We start from the raw sequence: 21,195 nt of genomic DNA, 5'->3' as shown, positions 1-21,195 counted from the left end.
TCGTTGGTACCATCATACCAAATAAAGTTAAGCTTGCAAGCCAATTCATGAAATATCTTGGGTTTTGACCCTCAGAATATTTCTCGAGCTCTATGCTTTGGACCCAATATGACTCATGGGTACAATCCGTATGCTGGGGTATGAGTGGTATGTTCCTATTGTATGCTGACCAATGATAGTTGGTAGGATGATTTTGGTCACTAGAATGGGTACGACTTAGAGGTATGAGTCATAAGGTTTAACACGAGTCATAGAAAGGACTCATATGGTAGGCAGTGTTTGATTCTTTGGTATTTTCTCTACCAGGGATACAGGTTATGGTTACAGATCGTATGTTATGGTTACGACTTAGTTGGATGAGTCATATGATATACAGTGTTTGATCTAAGAGTTGAGGCTTAGATACGAGTGGTGGATACCGATCATATAGGAGGGTACTACTCGTATGGATAATTCGTATCCCTGTGATAGATTTTTTAGAGATTTAAGTGGAGGTATTTAGGACATTTCCCTACTTACCCTAATTAGGACCCACAACTTCTAATATACTTAGGAGGTTATTTACCCTAATATTCTATTCATTAATACTTAGAAACTATTCCTAAACGTCTCATAATTCTGTCAAGTTATTTTGGGAAAAGAAGGCTAGGGTTTCATCTTATGGATTGCTTTAGGGCTTCTCTTGGTGATTTCTTCCCATCAATTCTTTGGTATAAGGTAAGATTCTTTTCCCTCTTTGTAATTTCAACTAAAGGCATGGTTTGTAAGATTGATTTTATTTTTTTACTATTTCATGATTATGGTTTTCATCTATTATTTGGGGGTTTTGATGTTAAATATTTGGTTATGGTTTTCTATGGTTTTAATTATGCTTTTATATGCATTAATGATGGTTTTAGATAACTAGATTGCATGGTAATGGATTAATGGTCTTTGGAATTGGTTATGGTTATCTCATGCCGTCAAGGTGTTTGATAAAATGCTTATAAAGATATGTTCATTGCATTGACTTCTTTAATTGGAACTCTTGCATGTTTTAAACAGGACAAAGGATGTATGCATGGTTTAAATAGTTTGAAAAGTCTAACATTTAAATGGTTATGCTTATTGATAACATGAAAGTCTCCCAAGTGTATTTAATATTTTATATGGAAGGGAACCTATGGTCCTCTTAACCTAAATGGTTTTGCTATGGATATTGCTTGCAAGTTAGGGGTGGTATGATAATGCCATCAATACCGAACTAGGTAAATAAACGGATAATGGTTTGTTTTTATGGAAAATGGTTTTAATTAGACATTAATGGAGGGGTATGTAGCTAAGCCATGGAAGGTGGCAGTCTTGGGGGGACCAAAATCAGAAACTCATATTTGCTAATATGAGGGATCTTAATGACCATGTGCGTGTGTCACATTTTATATTGGGGGATGTACTAGTCATCCCATGGGATATTCCCTGGTTGTGTTGCTATATGCATTGAGGCCCTTCTAGTAGGGGGAGATGAATCCATATAGCATATGGGTGGTTAGGGCGACAAAGCTACACAACCCAGGTAAAAGTTTTAAAGCAAGCTAAACCTAGTCCCCTTTCTCGGCACATATATATATGTATGGTTATATGCATTATGGATGGTTTTAATTGGTTTGATGACTGACATTATTTTATTTTTATTCTGAGATTCATGCTAGCGGTCACTCGCTAACCCATTTACTGGAGGCTGTATACCCATACTATGTAGGAACCAACCATTTTATTCCTTCTGTTTAGCACGCTGATTTGTTATCAATATTTGGACTGAAGTGGTGTACTTCCATCATTTTAGAAGGCATTATTTCACGTTATGGATTTCCTTAGACACTTTTCTTTTATTTTAGATATTAGTTTTGGCCATGATTGGGGGCATGCCCTAATCAGATTTTTTAGCCTTTTGGATAGAGGCTTTATGGTACTTCTGGGTATTGGTATAGGTTGGATTGATAGAGGTTTCAACCTTAGCATTAGTATTAATATTGACGCTGGCATCATCAGATATGATTTTTTATTTTTCTATCCTACTATATTTTGGAATTGATACTTATATTATGTTTTGGTATTCTCTTTGGTTTATGGTCTATGGTTTGGTTTGGTATGGTTGGGTGGTTGGTACAGTACGGTTGGACTCGGTTGGGTCAGTCATGGTTGTGACCCTATCCCAGAGTCTTAATGTAAACAATAATGCTATCTTATTATAAATTTGAAATTCAGCCCATCTAAGAATGGTCATAGGTGGTTGGGTTTGATAACAATGGGTGGTCTCTGGTCCTGGTTGGACTTAAGATGCCCATTACGACAAGGCCCAGGGTTGGGTCATGTCAAGTTGGTATCAGAGCTTAGGTTTATGGTCAGTTGGGAAATCCACAAAGTCGTATCGAGTAGATTCTATTTTAGAGGTGTGAAGCATTTCATATTTATAAGAGAGAGGCTAATAGACATTTAGGATTGTTTCACTTTCTTGGTATTCTATCTTAAAGCTTGATTTCTCAATCTTAGAATCTTCTCTAATCTTTGTTTGTTCATATTTTAGACCATGTCTCCTAGATCTGGAACACAAGGAAATTCTTTTATCATATTTGGGCGTAATGCTGAAGGGGTACGTCCTACGTCTGGAGTGCATCTTCGATCTCATGGTCTTATTCCTGATGGTGTTGGAGGTCCTCCTATTCTGAATAGTTCTCCTTAGGTCCCTTATGGAAATGTGATAAATGTGGAATATTTTTAGTCCATTCAAGTCATTTCCCAATTGGTTTTTGCTTAGGCTAAATGGGGTGCGACAAGTGCTTTGTCTATTAAGGCCACAAAGGTTGATCAATTTATGAATATGGGTCCTCCAAATTTTTTGAGGGTAAAGGTGGAGGAGGATCAATAGGCCTTCTTAGATGGGATGGAAAATATCTTTTAGGTGATGTAGGCTACTAATGTAGAGGGGGTTAACTTTGTAGCTGTATGAGGAGTAGGAAACGGATATAGGTGATAAGGAAGAGGAAGGTTTATGAGAGGCCTTTTCTAATTCCTTTTTAGATTAGTTCTTTCCTCAAGAGTTGAGGGAAGAAATGATGGAGGAGTTTGTGAATTCCATCAGCTATCAAGGTATGCTCCTGATTTGGTGGCTGATATGAGGTTGAGAATGAGAATGTTTGCTTCTGGGTTGAATAAAGATTTGGTTCTGGAGGGCAAGACTTCCTTGCTGATTAAATATATGGACATTTTGAGCTTAACTATTAATATGTAGTAGGTTGAGGATGAGAAGAGGAAAACGCAAAATTTGGGGATAGACAGGGAAAGAGAAGTAGGTTTTTTGATCATGGAGGTGCTCAGTCTTAGGGTGGTAGGGATGGTGGCAAGTAGCAGAAAAAGAAGTGGGGGAGTTCGGGGTCCTTCTCTCCTAGAGGACCTTATCAGTTAGGAGACAGGCGTCATTAAGATGGTAATGATTCTCAAGCACAGGTTGCCCCATCTCAGGCGAGTGAAGGTTATCCACTTTATTTATTCCTTCTTGTTGATTTTGTGGTCATCCCCATCAGGGTTATTACAAGGAAGGAAGGGAAAAGTTCTTCAAGTATGGCCAGGTAGGCCATTGGCTTAGGTATTGTCCGGTCAATAAGGTTTCTACAGAGGAGAATAAGATTCCTATGGATTCATCTTTTGCTCCTATACCTGTTTGGGTGGCATCTACTTCTTTTACTGTTCTTGGTTGTAGTGTTACTTGGAATAGGCTGTATGCTTTGGCATCCCGACAGGAATTCGGGGCATCACCTCATATCGTTACTGGTACTTTACAACTTTTATCTCATAACATATATTATTTGCTAGATATAGGGTCCACTCTTTCTTATCTGAATCCATATGTGGCTATATCTTTTGGTTTAGATTCAGAACTTATCTCAGATATTTTTTCTGTTTCTACCCTAGTAATGACTAAATGATTGCTATAAGAGTCTATAGGGTGTGTGTGGTATCTATTGGTTGTAAGAAGACCTTGGTGGATCTATTTGAGTTGGATATGCTAGATTTTGATGTAATTCTAAGTATGGATTGGTTGCATTCATGTTATGCGTGTGTGGACTTTCAGACTCGTAGGGTTATCTTTAAGTTTCCTGATGAACCGGTTATAAAATAGAAAAGTAGTTCCTTAGTTCCTAGAGATAGGTTTATTTTTTATCTTAGAGCTTGAAGGTTAATCTCGAAAGGTGGTATTTATCAGTTCGTTTGGGTTAAAGATTCTAACTCAGAGGGTCCATCTTTTTCTTTGGTCCCTATGGTTAATGAGTTTCTAGAGGTCTTTTTCCTGGTGTGCCTTCGGATAAGAAAATAGAGTTTGGTATTAATTTGCTTTTGGACACATCCAATTTCTATTCATCCATATAGAATGGCTCTGACTGAGTTGAGGGAACTCAATGATCTTCTGGATAAGGGACTTATTCATCCTAGTATTTCTTCATGAGGTGCACCAATGTTGTTTATGCGCAAGAAAGATGGTTCCCTTTGGATGTGCATTGTCTACAGGCAGTTGAACAAGGTGACAAACAAGAACAAATATCCTCTTCCCTGAATAAATGATTTGTTTGACCAGTTATAGTATGCCAAGTTCTTCTTAAGATAGATTTTTTATTTGGGTACCATCAGCTTATGATTAGGGAGGTGGATATCCCTAAGACGACTTTTCATACTCGGTATGGGCATTTTGAGCTCTTGGTGATGTTATTTGGGTTGACTAATGCTTCAGCAACATTTATGGACTTTATGGACAAGGTGTTCAGTTAGTATTTGGATTTTTTCATCACTGTGTTTATTGATGACATTTGGGTTTATTCAAAAAGTGAGCTGGATTATGCTAATCACCTTCGTCTTGTGTTGTAGACCTTAAAGGAATAACAGTTGTATGCTAAGTTCTCTAAGTGAGAGTTCTGGTTGAATGTTATGACTTTATTAGGACATATTATTCCTAGTAAAGGGATCATGGTGGATCCACAAAAGGTTACTATGGTGAAGAGGTGTCCTAGGACCACGACTCTATCTAATATCTAAAGCTTCTTGGGTTTAACCGACTTTTATTAAAAGGCTTCTTTTAAAATGAAAGAGTTCATTATGACTGCGGTTCCGAAAAGATAGATTAGACTTGACCCACCCGGGGCATATGCAGGAAGAAGACTCTATCGGATTTTAATAGACAGAGAGAGTATATCTTGAAAAGCTTCTAAGAAAGCCAGTCGAATAGTAGTCAATGAGTATGGATTTTTAGACTGGCATCTTAGAATAAGAAAGAATTGTTCCTGATCCGAAATTTGCAACACAACATAAGTAAAAGCATGCTATGCTAGCATAGAATAGTTGTACCGAGTTAAAACTTTGTTATAGGAAGTTTGTGGAAAGCTTTTCTTCGATAGATGATCCTTTGACTAAGTTGACTCAAAAGAAGGTTAAGTTTTCTTGGTTGGATAGTTGTGAATGGAGTCTTGAGAAGTTGAAGAATAAGTTGACTTCGGCCCTAATCTTGACTTTGATGGTAGGCAATAATGGGTTTGTGGTTTATTGTGATGCATCTCGGGTAGGGCTTGGTTGTGTTTTGATGTAGCATAAGAAGGTAATTGCCTATGATTACAGGAAGTTAAGGGTACATAAGAGAAATTATCCTACTCATGATTTAGAGTTATTAGTGGTTGTATTTTCTTTGAAAATATGGCGGCATTATTTGTATGGCGTTTACATGGATATTTTTTCTAATATCAAGAGTCTCCAATACGTGTTCACTCTGAAAAAGCTTAATCTCAGGCTGATGAGGTAGCTTAAGCTTCTCAAGGACTATTATATGAGTCTTTACTACCACCCAGGTAAGTCTAATGTGGTTACTGATGCTCTTAACAGGTTATCCATGGGAAGTTTGGCTCATATAGAGGAAATAAAGCAAGAATTAGTGAAGGATATTCATTGCTTGGCTAATCTTGGAGTTTGTCTATTAGACTCTACGGATAGTGGTGTGATGGTGCAAAAAATTATTCGTTCGTCTCTTGGTGCAGACATTAAAGAGTAGCAAGTGTTGGATCCTCTCTTCATAAAAATTAAAAGTGACATTGGTGGGAAAAAAGTAGCAGTATTTGAGATTAGTGGTGATGGTACTTTATGGTACCAAGAACGGTTATGTGTTCCTGATGTCGATAGGCTGCGACAAAAGGTTTTGGCTAAGGTTCGACTAAGATGTATCAAGATCTCAAGGAGATCTACTAATAGAATAGTATGAAGAAGGATGTGGCTGACTACGTGGCCAAGTGCATTGGTGTCAACAAGTTAAGGTTATGCACATGAGGCTAGGAAGGTTGTACCAATAAATTGATTTTCCCGAATAGAAGTGGAAACTGATTAATATGGACATTGTTATTAGTTTTCCTTGATCTCAGAATCAACATGATTCTATTTGGGTCATCGTGGATAAGATGACTAAGTCTGTGCATTTCTTGCCATTGTGGACTACCTTTTCGGTGGAGGATTATGCATAGTTGTATCTTCAAGAGGTTGTAAAGCTACATGGGGTACCTGTTTTGATTAGCTTTGATTGTGGTACGTTGTTTATGCTTCATTTGTGGCGGACTTTTCAAAAAAGGTTAGAGACTAAGGTTAGTCTAAGTACTTCTTTTCATCTATAGTTGGATGGGCAAGCGGAGCAAACTATTCAGACATTGGAAGATATGCTTCGGGCCTGTGTTATTGACTATGGTGATAATTGTGTTGAGCATCTACCTTTGGTGTAGTTTTCTTACACAATAGATATCATTTGAGTATTGTTATGACTCTTTTTGAGGCATTGTATGGAAGGAGGTGTAGATATCCTATTGGGTGGTTTGATCTTGGAGAAGCATACATGTTTGGTTCGGATTTGGTTTATCAGGCGATGAAGAAGGTCAAGGTGATTTGGAATAGGCTTAAAGCTACCTAACGTCACCAAAGTACTATGTAGATATTATACGTGGAGACTTAGTGGTTGAGGTCGGGGATAGGGCGTTCCTCAAGGTGTCTCCCATGAAGGGAGTGGTGCGGTTTGGGAAAAAAGTGGAAACTTACTCCTCGGAATATTGGTTCTTATGTGATTTTGCGGAGAGTTGGCAATGTTGCTTATAAGTTAGATTTTCCATCTAGCTTAAGTTTGGTTCATCCGGTCTTTCATATTTCTATGTTAAGGAAGTGTCTTGGTGATCCTTCTTTGATTGTTCCTCTGAAAGGTTTGGGTATTTTGGTCTTTGTCTTATGAAGATCTCTCGGTTGAGATATTAGATAGGCAAGTTCGTCAGTTGTAGACCAAGGATGTGGCTTCAGTTAAGGTTCTATGGTGGAACCATAAGGTTTAAGAAGCTACTTGGGAAGCGAAAGAGGACATGAAGTCCAAGTATCTACATTTTTTTTCTGCTCCTGGGATTTGTACGGAAGGCATATGTCTTGAACAAATCTTTATTTTTCTAGATTATTAAAGGAAAGATTAACATTTTTGCCTCTTTGTTTTCAAACTATGTTGAAGGGATGTTTGATAATGCAAATGACTCTGTGTGGTTACCCCTACCTTGTCCATCATTCGAGGACAAATGTTCCTAGTAGGGGCGACCAAAACATCTTGGGACTTGACCCTTAGAAAATTTCCTGGAAAACTATTCTCTAAAACCAATATGACTCATAGGTATGAGCCGTATACTGGGGTACGAGTGGTATAGTTGTATCGTATGCTGACCAGTGATAGTTGGTGGGGTGGTTTTGGTCCCTAGAATGTGTACGACTTTGAGGTCTGAGTCTCAAGGGTTTGGTATGAGCCGTGGAAAGGACTCGTATGGTGGGCAGTGTTTGATTCTCCTTGTATTTTACTCTGCCAGGGATACGAGTTATGGGTATGGATAGTATACTGTGGTTACGACTTAGTTAGATGAGTCATATACTGGATAGTATTTCATACAAGGGTTGAGGCTTGGATATGGGTGGTGGATACCGATCGTATAGGAGGGTACGACTCGTATGGGTCAGTCGTATCCCTGTGATGGGTTTTTAAGGGATTTAAGTGGGGGTATTCTGGATATTTCCCTACTAACCCTAATTAGGACCCATGACTTCTAATATACTTAGGAGGTTATTTACCCTAATATTCTATCAATTAACACTTAGAAACTATTCCAAAACATCTCATAATTCTCTCAAGACTTTTCGGGAAAGAAGGCTAGGGTTTCATCTTACAGATTGCTTTACCGCTTGTTTTGGTGATTTCTTTCTAACAATTCATCGGTATATGGCATAATTCTTTTCCTTCATTGTAATTTCAACAAAAGGCATGGTTTATATCATTGATTTCATGGTCTTACTATTTCATGATTATGGTTTTCATCTATTATTTGGGGGTTTGATATTAAGTATTTGGCTATGGTTTCCTATAGTTTTAACTATGGTGTTATATGCATTAATGGTGGTTTTGGACAATTGAAATTCATGGTAATGGCTTAATGGCCTTTGGAATTGGTTATGGTTATCTTATACACTCCAAGGTGTTTGATAAAATGCTTATAAAGATATGTTCATTGCATCGACTTCTTTTAATGGAACTCTTGCAAATTTTAAACTCGAAAAATGATTTATGCATGGTCTAAATGGTTTGAAAAGGTTCAATGGTTATGCTTGTTGAGAACATGGAAGTCTCCTAAGTGGATTTAATATGTTATATGAAAGGGCACCTATGGTCCCCTTAACCTAAATTGTTTTGCTATGAATATTGCTTGCAAGTTAGGGGTTGTAGAAAAATACCATCAATATTAGACTAGGTAAATAAATGAATAATGGTTTGTTTATTTGGAAACTGTTTTTTACTATGCATTAATGGCGAGGTATGTAGCTAAGTCGTGGAAGGTGGCGGTCCAACAGGGACAAAAATTAGAAACTTATATTAGCCGATTTAGGGGCTTAATGACCATGTGCGTGTGTCACACTTTATAATGGGGGATGTACTAGTCATCCTATAGGATATTCCCTGGTCGTGCAGCTATACACATTAGGGCCCTTTCAGCAAGGGAGCTAAACCCATATGGCTCATGGGTGGTTCGGACGATAAAGCTACATAACCTAGGTAAAGGTTTTATGAGCATACTAAACCCAATCCCCTTTCCCGGCACATATATATGTATGATTGTATGCATTATGGATGGTTTTACTTGGTTTTATAACTGACCTTATTTTATCCTTATTCTGAGATTCATGCTAGCGGTCACTCGCTAACCCATCTACTGGCAGTTGTATACCCATGCTATGTAGGAACCAGCTATTTTACTCCTCCTGTTTAGCATATGGTTTTGGTATAAAAATTTAGAATGAAGTTGTGAGCTTCCATCCTTTCAGAATGCATCATTTCATGTTATGGATTTCTTTAAACACTTTTCTTTTATTTTGGATATTGGTTTTCGCCATGGTTGGGGGCATGTCGCAACTGGATTTGTTTACTCTTTTGAATAGAGACTGTGTGGTACTTCTAGGGGTTGGTATGGGTGGGATTAGTAGAGGTGTCAGCCTTAGCATTGTTATTGATATTAAGGCTGGAATCATTGGATATGATTTCTCACCATTCTATCCTACTATATTTTGGGATTGATTCTCATTTTATATTTTGGTATTCCCTTTGGTTTATGGTCTATGGTTTGGTTTGGTATGGTTGGGAGATTGGTGCAGTACGGTTGGACTCAGTTGTGTCGGTCACGGTTGTGACCCTATCCCAAAGTCTTAATTCGAACAATAATGCTATCTTATTTTATGTTGAAAATTCAGCCCATGCAAGGCTAGACATAGTTGGTTGGGTTGGGTAATAGGGGGCGGTCCCCGATCGAGGTTGGACTTAGGATGTTTATTTTGATGAGGCCCAGGGTCATGTCGTGTCAATTCCGTTATGCCATACAAAAACAAATAGCCAAATTGACTCTAAAGTATCCAATTTAAAACCAATCCATGGCTACCAAGTCCTTTGAAAACCAATTTTTTTTTCAAAGTATCCAATTTATAACCAATCCACGGCCACCAAGGCCTTTCTAAACCAATTTTATGTTCTACTAATCATTTATGCAGTGCAAGGTTTCGAAAGTGAAGTAGATTATACATATGTCCACATTTCAAAAACAATATCACATGTAGGGTTGTGGTTAAAGCGAATTCCAAACCATTGAACCATAAAATTTAGGGTAACCCATGTCTCCCATCCTAATTCCCGCACCCATACATTTATTTAACTTAAAATCACGAGAATAAAGCATTAAAAAACAATTCAAAGCCCTGAAAACTCAATTCATGAAACCAATATTTGAAATCCCTCAACCCATATTCAAAACCTAACAATTAAACTACATGGACAATAATTTAACACATGTTTCTGTACAAAATTAGTTTAGAGAAGAGATACATGCCTGTAACACTCAGGAATTTGTAATAAATTTGATGTTTGGAGCCCAAATGATGAATGCATAGTGAAACCCTTAATTGTTCTTTGGTTTTGTGTTTGAGAGTGAAATAGGGAGATTTGACCATTGAAAAATGAGACTATTTTATGTTTAAAAGTCATGGAAAAGGTGAAAAACCCAAATTCCCTCTTCTCAAGTGAATAAAAATAGAACTTCATGAAATTTTCACCTTCGTGTGGCACGTGAAAATTGTGAAGGTTATCCTTCTTACCACACCAATATCATAGAGGGTAACCTCTATGGCACGATGATATCGCGGACCCTCACTGCCTCGGGTCCCAAAATGACCTCTAATCCTTTTTGAAAGTTTTAAAACTTTCTCAAATTATCCTTTTAATCCCCATAAATATAATTTAAGTGAACAATTGATAATACAAACACGAAAAGTTCAAAAATAAGTTGATCAAACTTTTTAAGGGTCTTATAGTTAATCTAAGATCAAAGACAATGGTTAGAAGTAAAACACTATGAGAATAACTAGGGAAAAGTAATATTTATTTGATTAGGGTCAAGAGACATTTATATAAACCTATCTTGTTAGATTTTTCATTTAACATATCGAAATAGATTTCTAGTACGAACAATAGACATAGATATGAAGTCATGGGCAACACAATCCAAGTGTCTCACATATACTGATTACAAATCCAACAAAATAAAAAATTGTTATTATTGGAACTATGATATAGAACCCTCCCCTTTTTGCTAAAAATTATTTATTAATAGCATAAGCGTATATTTTGATTGATATTTTTGTCTATGGATCAACCACAACCTGGTTGGATTCTATATTTGATCAAAGATAATTTTAACTTTGTTAGAGGTTTAATTTGGTGACATTAGTGTCACACTGAGTTTGCCAGGTATTTAACAGACACTATAAGGTATTCAAACCATTAAGGCAAGCTCTAACTTGTATTTTTTTAATTCTAGGGGTCCTGTCATCTACTGTGGTACCCTTTTTTATTGATTATTTTCCTAGTACTCTCTATCCCTGCTAATGTTTTGGGTCTTGTGATGTCTTCTGATAATCTGAAGAGGTTTGAGAAATGCATTCACTTGGTTTCTCCTAAGTCTAATGGTGTCATTCGAAAAAATGCCTATGAGTTTTTGCTTGATTTCCATGAGAGGTTGTATAACCTCAAATCTGTTTAGTCCCATTGTGTTGCCAATATGACTTATTAGTTAACTGATGTAGCCTAAATTGGTGGAGGTCTCTTACTAATTGTAGACTATTGGGTTCACTAGCTATGATATGGACCTAATTTTTTGAGACTTTTCTGGAGTGGTTCATGCATTAAAGTTTTTAAGATTAAAGAGATATGCATTTGATCACTTGGAGTAGCACTCCATGACTATTGCAGAGTATGAGGCATGTTTTGATGCGTTATCCAGATACGCCACTGCAAGAATCTCCGTTGAGTTAAAGAAGATTTAGAAGTTTGTGAAAAGTTGAAAGGATATTATATGTTGGCTACAACTCAGATGATGTTTTTAGGATCTTATTTCCAAAGTATAGTAAAGCATGCTAATTTGACTGAGTTGATTTGTCAAAGTTCTTAGGGTAGTGGCAGTACTAAGTGAATCCATCGATAAGGTTAGTTTAGTGGACATACATCCTGAGGTAGGGATTTCCCTAGAAAATGTGCTCACAATATCATGGTAAACCAGTTTGGTAGGCTTATTGATTTTAAGTAATAAGTCTTCAATTTCTTTAATTCCAGGTAGCCGAGGGTCGAGACATCAGGTAGAGGCTCCAATTTTGGTTCATCGAGTCATGGATGGTGTTTTGGATCTTTTGGACCACCACAGTATAAGCTAAGTAGTAGATGGTGTTACCTATACAAGGATCCTAGTTATTATGAAAACATTGTCCTTACTGTGCATTGGGTCCTTCCCAACAGGGTTCTCAACTTTAGCCTTGTCCTACTCCTATATATCTGTAGTCTTAGATGTTTCCCAAAATAATAAGGGTAGTACTAAAAGTGCTTAACATAGATCTTGAGGAATTCTGGTAGTGGATAAAGTGTTTCTCAGTCAGAGAGAGAGCGTGGTTAGTACTATGCTATACCTAGGACACCCGAGGCAAAGGCCTATGATGTAGTCATCATAGGTATTATGCTGGTTTGACATCATTCTGCTTCCAGATTATTTGACCCTGGGTCTATATTTTTTTATGTGCTTACATACTTTTCTTCTAGTTTTGATGCTAGATGTGAGTCCTTAGTTGTGCCAACTCATGTTTCTACCCTAGTAGGAGATTCTTCAGTGGTGGATTAGGTGCACCGTTCATGTGTAGAGACCCGTGAGGGTTAGAGAACTAGGTAGACTTAATTATCCTAGATATAGATGATTTTGATTTTATTTTAGGTATGGATTGGTTAGCTCTCTATCATTCAATTATGGATTATTTTGTAACTGTGAATTTAGCAACTTTGGGAGTGCCAAAGTTAGCATGGAAGGGCATACCTAGTTTTGGTTCAAAGGAAGCTATATCTTTCTTACATGCTCGTCGCATGATAGAAAAGTGGTGTCTTTTTTATTTTACCTATATTTGCGATACTAGTGTTGTTTCACCACCTCTTTTGGATTTTATTCGAGTTGTTAGAGAGTTTTAGGTCATGTTTGCTATGGACTTATATGGTATGCCTCTGAACCAGAATATTGCATTTATCGTTAACGTTAAGACGGATACTAAGACTAATTGTATTTCTCTTTATAAGATGGCCCTGACTGATTAAAGAAATTGAAGAAGAAGTTGCAAGATATGTTGGGTAAGGGTTTTGCTAAACCTAGTGTATCCTATATTGTTTGAACAAAAGAAAAATGAATATATGCATATGTGTATTGACTATCGACAACTAAGCAAGGTGATGGTCGAGAACATGTATCCTCTTCCTTGCATTAATGATCTATTTAACTAGCTTTAGGATGCCTCATTGTTTTCTTAGATTAACTTGAGATCCAGTTATCATCACTTAAGAATTAGAGCTTCAGATGTTTTAAAGATTACATTACAGACTTGGTATGGTCATTTTGAGTTCTTAGTCATGTCTTTTGAGTTGACCAATGCCTCAACAATACTTATGGAGTTGATAAACCAAGTATTTAAAACTCTTCTTAATTTCTTCATTACTATATTCATTGATGGTATTTTGGCTTTTTTAGGAATAAGGTTGACCATGTGAGAAACTTGAGGACTATGCTTCAAAGATTGGGAGATGAGAATTTATATGCCAAGTTCTCCAAGTACGAATTTTGGTTGAATTTTAATACTTTCTTGGTCATGTTGTGAACAAGGATGTTATTTTGGTCAATCTGGCCAAAATAGCGGCAGTTTGTGATTGCGTTAGGTCCACTTATCCAATTGAAATTTGGAATTTTATTAGGTTATAGAGCATTATCAGTGCTTTGTGTAGAGTTTCTCTTGTATTACAGTTTCTTTGAAAGAGTGGACTCAAAGGAAAATTATTTTTTAGTGGTCAGATGCGTATGAGGCGAGCTTTCAAAAACTCAAGGAGTTATTGACTTTGACACTTATTTTCTCTTCTACCGAGAAGGGCATATGTTTCACCATATTTTGTGATGCTTATGGAGTTAGCTTGGATGGTGTATTAATACAAGAGTGTAAGATGATTACTTATGTTTCTTTACAGTTAAAGCCTAATGAGAAAAATTGCCCTACCAATGATTTAGAGTTAATCCTAGTAGTCTTTGCGATGAAGTTATGGCTACGTTAATTCTATGGAATCCATTTTGAGATTTTATTTGATCATCGTAGTCTTAGTATTTCTTCACTCATCGAGATCTTAATATGGGATCTCAACATTAGCTTGAGTTTCTTAAGGACTATGATCTCATTATTCTTTATTATCCAGGTAAGGCCAATATGGTAGCAGATGGCATGAGTGAAACATGGCAAGTATAGAAGTTTAGCTCATCTTTTGACCCTGTAGCAAACTTTAGACTTACAGGTTCAATCTTTAGCTAACCAGCTGGTTAAGCTTGCTATTTTTGCACCTTAGCCTATTTTTGCCTTTGTTGAAGCTAAGTCTTCCTTAATGGAGTAGATTTAATCTAATCAGTTTGATGATGATAGATTGAGGGTGATTTATGATAGGGTGTTGAGTGACGAGGCAAATGTCATATCTTTTGATTTTCATGGAGTTTTGAGGATTAGTAGGTACCGAAAGTTAGTAGATAGGTTAGATTGCTCTTAGAGGATGCTCATTCTTCTAGATATTCCATTCACCCTGGAGTGGCTAAGATGTATCATGATCTATAATAACAATATTGGTAGGGTAGAATAAAAAAAGCTATGGTAGAGTTTATGGCTAAGTGTTTGAATTCCTAGCAGGTGAAGTATGAGCATAAACTACTATGTGGTATGACGCCGAGGATGTCATTTCTTAAAGAAAGTAGGAAAGGATCACCTTAGATTTTAGTTGCCCTACCCCAACCTTGGGGAAGTTTGACTCTATTTGTGTGATTATAGATATATTGACCAAATCAACATTTTGTAGTTATGAGAAGGAATTATAATGTTAAGAAATTGGCTAAAATATGCATTAGAGAGATTGTTTAATTTTATGGCATCCCTATATTCATTGTATCTGATAAAGGTACTCAGTTTACCTCGAATTTTAGAGAACTATGCATAGTGATTTAGGCACTCTACTTAATTTGAGCATAGCTTTTCATCCTCAGTTGGATGGTCAATTTGAGAGGACTATTTAGGTGCTAGCGGACATGCTTCGAGCATGTGTTATGAATTTTGGTGGTCATTGGGAGCAGTTTTTTATGTTAACAGAGTTCGCCTACAATAATAATTACCTTTCTAGCATTTAGATAAAGACTTTTGAGGCTTTGTATGGTGGAGGTATAAATTCCTAATGGGATGGTTTGATTCTTTTGAGGTGAGTACATAGAGCACATATTTGTTGAGAGACTCGATGGATCAAGTGAGATTGATTCAGTAGAGGCTAGTGTCTACCCAAAATAGGTACAAGAGTTAGGCTGACCATCGAAACTGCGATGTTGCATTTATGATTGAAGATCGAGTTTTTTTGAAGGTTTAACCTATGAAGGGTGTGATGAGGTTTGAAAAGAAAAGATAGTTTAGTCCAAGGTTTATTGGACCTGTTGAGATCCTTTAGAAGTATGGAAATGTGGCATATAGGCTAGCTTTTCCTAAACAACTGCAGTTGTCCATCCGCTATTCCATATTTCCATGTTGAAGAGATACCATCCCGATGATGGGCATGTGATTCAATGTGATTTTGGTGTATTAGACTATGATTTATCCTTCGAAGAGGAGCACATTGATATCCTAGATAGGTAGTCTATGAAATTAAGGTATAAGCATATTGATTCAGTAAAGACCTAGTAGAGACATCACCCAATTGGGGAGGCTACTTTGGAGGTTGAGTCGAATATGCGACGTAGATACCCCAAGCTTTTTACCACTTCAGGTACTTTATTTGATTTTTAGTTCAAGTAAAAATTTGTATTTTAGTGGAAGATTATGTAACAACCGTAGTTGTGAATTTCACCTTTTTATGTGTTTTGATAAATTCTCTATTTTCACCATTTAAAGAGGTTTCTTCACCATTAATGATTGGGTAATCTCTAAACTTCTATTTCCATGATTTTATATTGATTTTATCACCTAAATAGCTTTTAAAAACTTGATTTCGAACTGATTATTTGCGGTTTTTATCCGGTTAACCTTAAATTTGTTTTTCTTTTAATTGAGCTTTGTTTTCAACTTGTTTTACATGAATTTTCAAATATAGACTGCTTTTGATGTGAGAAACATGTATCTAAAATAAAATTCTAAATTTTTCCCTTTTGATTTCAAACCTATTTCAAAGTATTTTTGGACCCAATATAGCCGATATGAGTATCATTAGTTCCCTTTTTGACATGTAGATTACATTTTTTTTATAGATTTAGTTCATTTTGAGACCACTCGTTTAGGAAAGGCTAAATGGCTAGGCTTGGATTTTGTTCTTCGGGGAATTAGATGAAGAAATTTTATTTTGAGATTATTATTTTTATAGTGTTGCCCGTGTAGGGGCTTACTTCCATTATTTTCTTGACTTGAGAGGTATACTTGTCGTGTTATAGGCCTTATATTTTAATTAAATTCCATTAATATTGATCTTGAGTAAATTTTATTTATCTTATTTGGGAATTATTTGCCTCTATCATTATAGTGATGCCGTAGTAAGGGGTTTGAAATTTTATTATTGATGTCTTAGATAGTGAAATGGTATTATTGATGTCCTACATGACTATCTGTTCTAGTAGTTCCGAGCAAGGTCTTATATCATGAATTATTGATATGTTGTGTAGATTCTCAAATCATTTATCCCTGTATTAAATTGATTATCATCTTCATACTAATTTACTATGAGTATTACATCCTTATTTTGTACATAAATATTCTTGGTTACTGGTACCACTAAGAAATATTGATTTTGAAAAAAATAAAACACTTTATAAAATCCATAGCTGTGATCATTATCTAGCAAGGTTGATTGAGATTTGAGAAAGTATATGGGTTGCAAACCTCTCACGGGTCTTCTCTTAAAGCACTGAGGAATGCAAGGTGTATAAAAAAAGTCATGCAATGACTTATATCATCATTATCCCACCATAATCCATTGCACTGCATTATTTATCTTATCCTTTATGTGTTTGTTGTCATGTACTTAGTTTCTCTATATATTTCTTGCATAGCTTTCCCTTTTTCCGTTATATTGTAGAACTGTTAGTGGAGACGGTGTGAGAAATCACTTGAGAACTCTTCTGTTTGTAGGTGGAATGTGTTCATAGTATTTTCTACTTGTTTAGTTTTGTACTTTGCTGAGCCGGCCTATGATACATACTGAGTGAAAGTGGAAGGTAATCACTCCTACTTCTGTGCCCTTTCTATGCATATCTAGTACGAGTATTACATGCGGTGGCTAATCATGCACTGTGAGAGGTTTACATTAGAGGTACTCATGAGCTCTAGAGTTTGGGGCAGATATTAAACCTCCTGCTGTCTTATCTTTTATTTATTTATTTTTTATAGATAGATTCATGTATTTCAAATTTTGGATTTATATTAGATGCTCTTTACAACTAAGACATTGTTTTTAGGAATTTATGTATTTCATTCTAATATTTATGTTATTTTCATATTATGTCTTGACTTTTTTCTAGAAGTTTTGCATGTACTTATTTTTCTTCATATATCTGTTTTTCTTTCTTTTAGGTTTATGGCTTACCTACCAAGGTTGGGTTGAGGTAAGTGGCATCATGGCCACAACTTTTGGGTCGTGACAATACATAGTTGAGTTTCATTAAAGACTAGCTTAGTCTGAAGTTTCTAACACTTTTCTCGGCGAGAATCTTAACCCAAATATTTGCCCGCTTGACTTTACTAATGACGGAAAGGGTTGTTACTATGGAATTCTTATCAATAATATAAGAAGGGTCCATAAAGAGATTAAAGAAAATAACTCTAAGATCTTAAAGGAGAAGCACAATTCAAAAACTATCTAACCATATGTGAAAGATATAAACATTATTTATACTAATCTACACAAATTGCTAAATTACATAATTAATGATCAAATTATTAAATTTATATGATAATTTATTACCTAAGATGAATACGCTTGAGATAAGTTATGACAAAGATACGGTCCACTCTTTGTTTATTTTAATAATCCTTTCATGATCATTAATTCTTTATAAATGATTTTAAATTTTCATACTCAACATAGCTCACACTATCACTTTAGATATAAATCTAGATATCTCATTTTAGATCACCTAAGATGAATACGCTTGAACCAATTGATGAATATATAAATATTTTGACCCCAAAAGATAGATATTCCACAAACACCAACTGATTGGAACATAGGAAATTAGATATGATTGGAAGGGGAAAGGCCCTAATAATCTTGCTTTGGACACTGATCTTAGGTGTAGTTATACTCTTAAGAGTCATTCTTTACATGTATTTAGCTTAGTTTTGAGGATAACTTGATGTGCTTAATGGGGTATAACGTGCTTATTTGTGTAATTAGGAGATAATCCTTCTGTTTAGGTGGTTTATAGTTCAATTGAATCAATACAAGGGTTAAAATGGCCAAGGGAAAGTTTGACAAGATAACTAGTCAAATTGTCCTAAGTTATGCTTTTACTGGTGTATTTTTGATAAGTTTTGCGTATTGTATAGTCTACCTCTTGAGATAAGTTTTTTTAGGAGTCTATTGGAGCCACTTTAGGTGATAAATGAATCCATACCCAAGCCACAATGGGTGAATAAACAAGGAGAAACTTTTGTGAACTATGGATTAAGAAGTGCACAAATGAAGCATTTCAAGCTAGATAATTTGATGATTGAAACCAAAAACACATCAATATTGACATGTGATGCAATCAAAGTCACGGATCAATGTTAAAGAGCATGTTTGGAAGAGTTTGGACCACCAAAATAGTAGCTTTCCATGATTTGGGTGTGGTACAGAGCTGGACATAATCTGAATTGTAAGAAACAGTGTGGGTGCACGATAAGAGCGTGCCACGCTAGCTAGACCATGCAATAAGAGAGTGCCATGCTAGGTAGGCCGCACAATAAGGGAGGGCCATGACCTTGGGTATTTTTGAGAAAAACTTACACTACACAATAAATAGGACACTTCGCATCTACTCTAGGGATTATTGGAGATTTCGGAGAGAAAATACACGTAGAAGGCTCCAAATAAGGTTTATATTCTTTTCTTTTCATTACATAATTCTTGTATGAACTAAATTAATTTGGATATTGTAAGTAGATTATGAGTGGCTAAAAAACCTCTTGCTAGGGTTGAGGCTATAAACATGAGTACTTAGCATTTAATTAAGTTTGTTTTAAGCTGATTATCATATTTGGTTGTTCATATGTTCTTGTTATTACTATTCTATTGACTCACGACCTTTAGAGTAAATTTATATTCCTACTGTGGGCCCAGAAGGAGGAACATTAGATTAGAACGTGGAGCAAATGAAGTGCATTGTATTTTAAAATAATTAAAGATAGGATTCACAATTAGGATAAGAATATACCTAAGTCTCCCCATTTGATTCAATTATAGGATGTCAGACAAATGTGTTTGAACTAGTTCTCACATCCCCTCTCAATTATGTAGTTGTGGGGTTAATTTAAATAGACTATTAGAGGCTCAAAATACCATAATCATTTTATCAACCCCGTCAATTAACAACAAAGATTGTTAATTTATGCAAAGAGATATAGCTATGTAGGATTGTTCAAATTGCCTCGACCCTGGATTTTTTCCTCATTATTTTTTCAAGCACTTTATATTCTCGTTATTATTTATTGTTAGTTTTAAATTTACAAAATCTAAACTCTTTTTTGGTAACAACTCACACTTATTTAATCTTATTAGTAATCACTAGAATTGGATTGCTTGCTAAACACCTAATTTCCGTGGGATCGATATTTGGCACAAAAGGTCCACTTTATTACTCCACGTACACTTGCATGTGTGGTAGGACACAATAATTTTTTTTTGTTTTTGTCGAGGACATGAAAATCTAGTAACTCTCGAATTTTTAGTTTTACTATTCTATTTTGTAAGTGCTGACAACTTGGTCTTAGCTATTAAACTTGCAGCCATAGTTTTCAATTTCTAGTAAGCTGGTAAGGAAAAGAGATTTGGTTGAACCATATCCCAAACCTGAGAGAAGCTTGAACTATTTGACAAGAGAAGTATCACTTATTTATTCCATCCTGCAAGTTCAACAGGGCAAAGCCACCCTTACAGTCATGGCTGAATAACAACAGACCAAAGAAAAGTGTGCGAAGTAGCAATCCCATTTTCAACTAATATTACCTCCAATATCTACAAACTGGAACCTGGGGGTAGATTTCATCTTAAGCAAAACATGGTGCAATTTTTTCACGATAGGGACAGTTTATAGTCTTGTCACATGAGGATCCACAGGTCCATTGACAAAATTTTTTGGAGATCAGTGACACTTTCATTCATGATGGAGTCTAAACAGATTATGTGAGGCTTACTCTTTCGCCTTCTCACTATTGGGGGAAGTGAAGAAATTTTTAAAGGAAAATCTTCAAACTCAATCACAAATTGGGACGACATGGAAAAAAAGTTACTCATCCAATTATTTCTGTTTGGCAAAACTGTAAGGTTGAGGAGAGAGATTTTAAGTTTAAAATAGAATACAGATGAGAATTTCTATTATGCTTGGGAGAGATTCAAATCTCTTCTTAGAAATTATCCATATCACCAATAGGCTAAAGTATTAGCTCATACTATTGTCGAAGGTCTTGACCATAACATAAAAGTTTTACTAGATTCAACTATAGGTGGTCAAGCATTAGAGAAACCTATAGTGATTTCCGTACTCGCCTTAACTGAATTGCATAAGGTAATCCCAAATAGAAATGGTAGGTATACAGAAGTCTGGTAAAGAAGCCGATAGGTATGATCGAGGTAGACAGTATCACAACCTTGACTGCATATTTGGCCTCCTTTTAGAACCAAATAATAACATGATTCAATAGGTTAAGTTTTGAATCAACCTCAAGCACAAGTTAATGCAATTCAGCAGGGTCAGGCTTGGTATGAAATTCATTGAGTCACTCTACATATTATCCATATAATAT

General features: G+C 35.9%; 1 non-coding gene across 1 annotated transcript; it reads right to left on the bottom strand.

Annotated features, from left to right (window-relative positions):
* Positions 1-20,714: 20,714 nt before the first annotated feature.
* Positions 20,715-20,821, bottom strand: LOC124897338. The gene has a single exon (XR_007054060.1). It is a non-coding gene; the product is annotated as a small nucleolar RNA R71 (small nucleolar RNA).
* Between the last annotated feature and the right edge of the window lie 374 nt (positions 20,822-21,195).

This window comes from Capsicum annuum, chromosome 3 (genome assembly GCF_002878395.1).
Source record: "Capsicum annuum cultivar UCD-10X-F1 chromosome 3, UCD10Xv1.1, whole genome shotgun sequence".
In the NCBI taxonomy this organism is placed as follows: Eukaryota; Viridiplantae; Streptophyta; class Magnoliopsida; order Solanales; family Solanaceae; genus Capsicum; species Capsicum annuum.
Note: the sequence above shows the minus strand (reverse complement) of the source record. Positions and strands in the feature narration are given on the sequence as shown.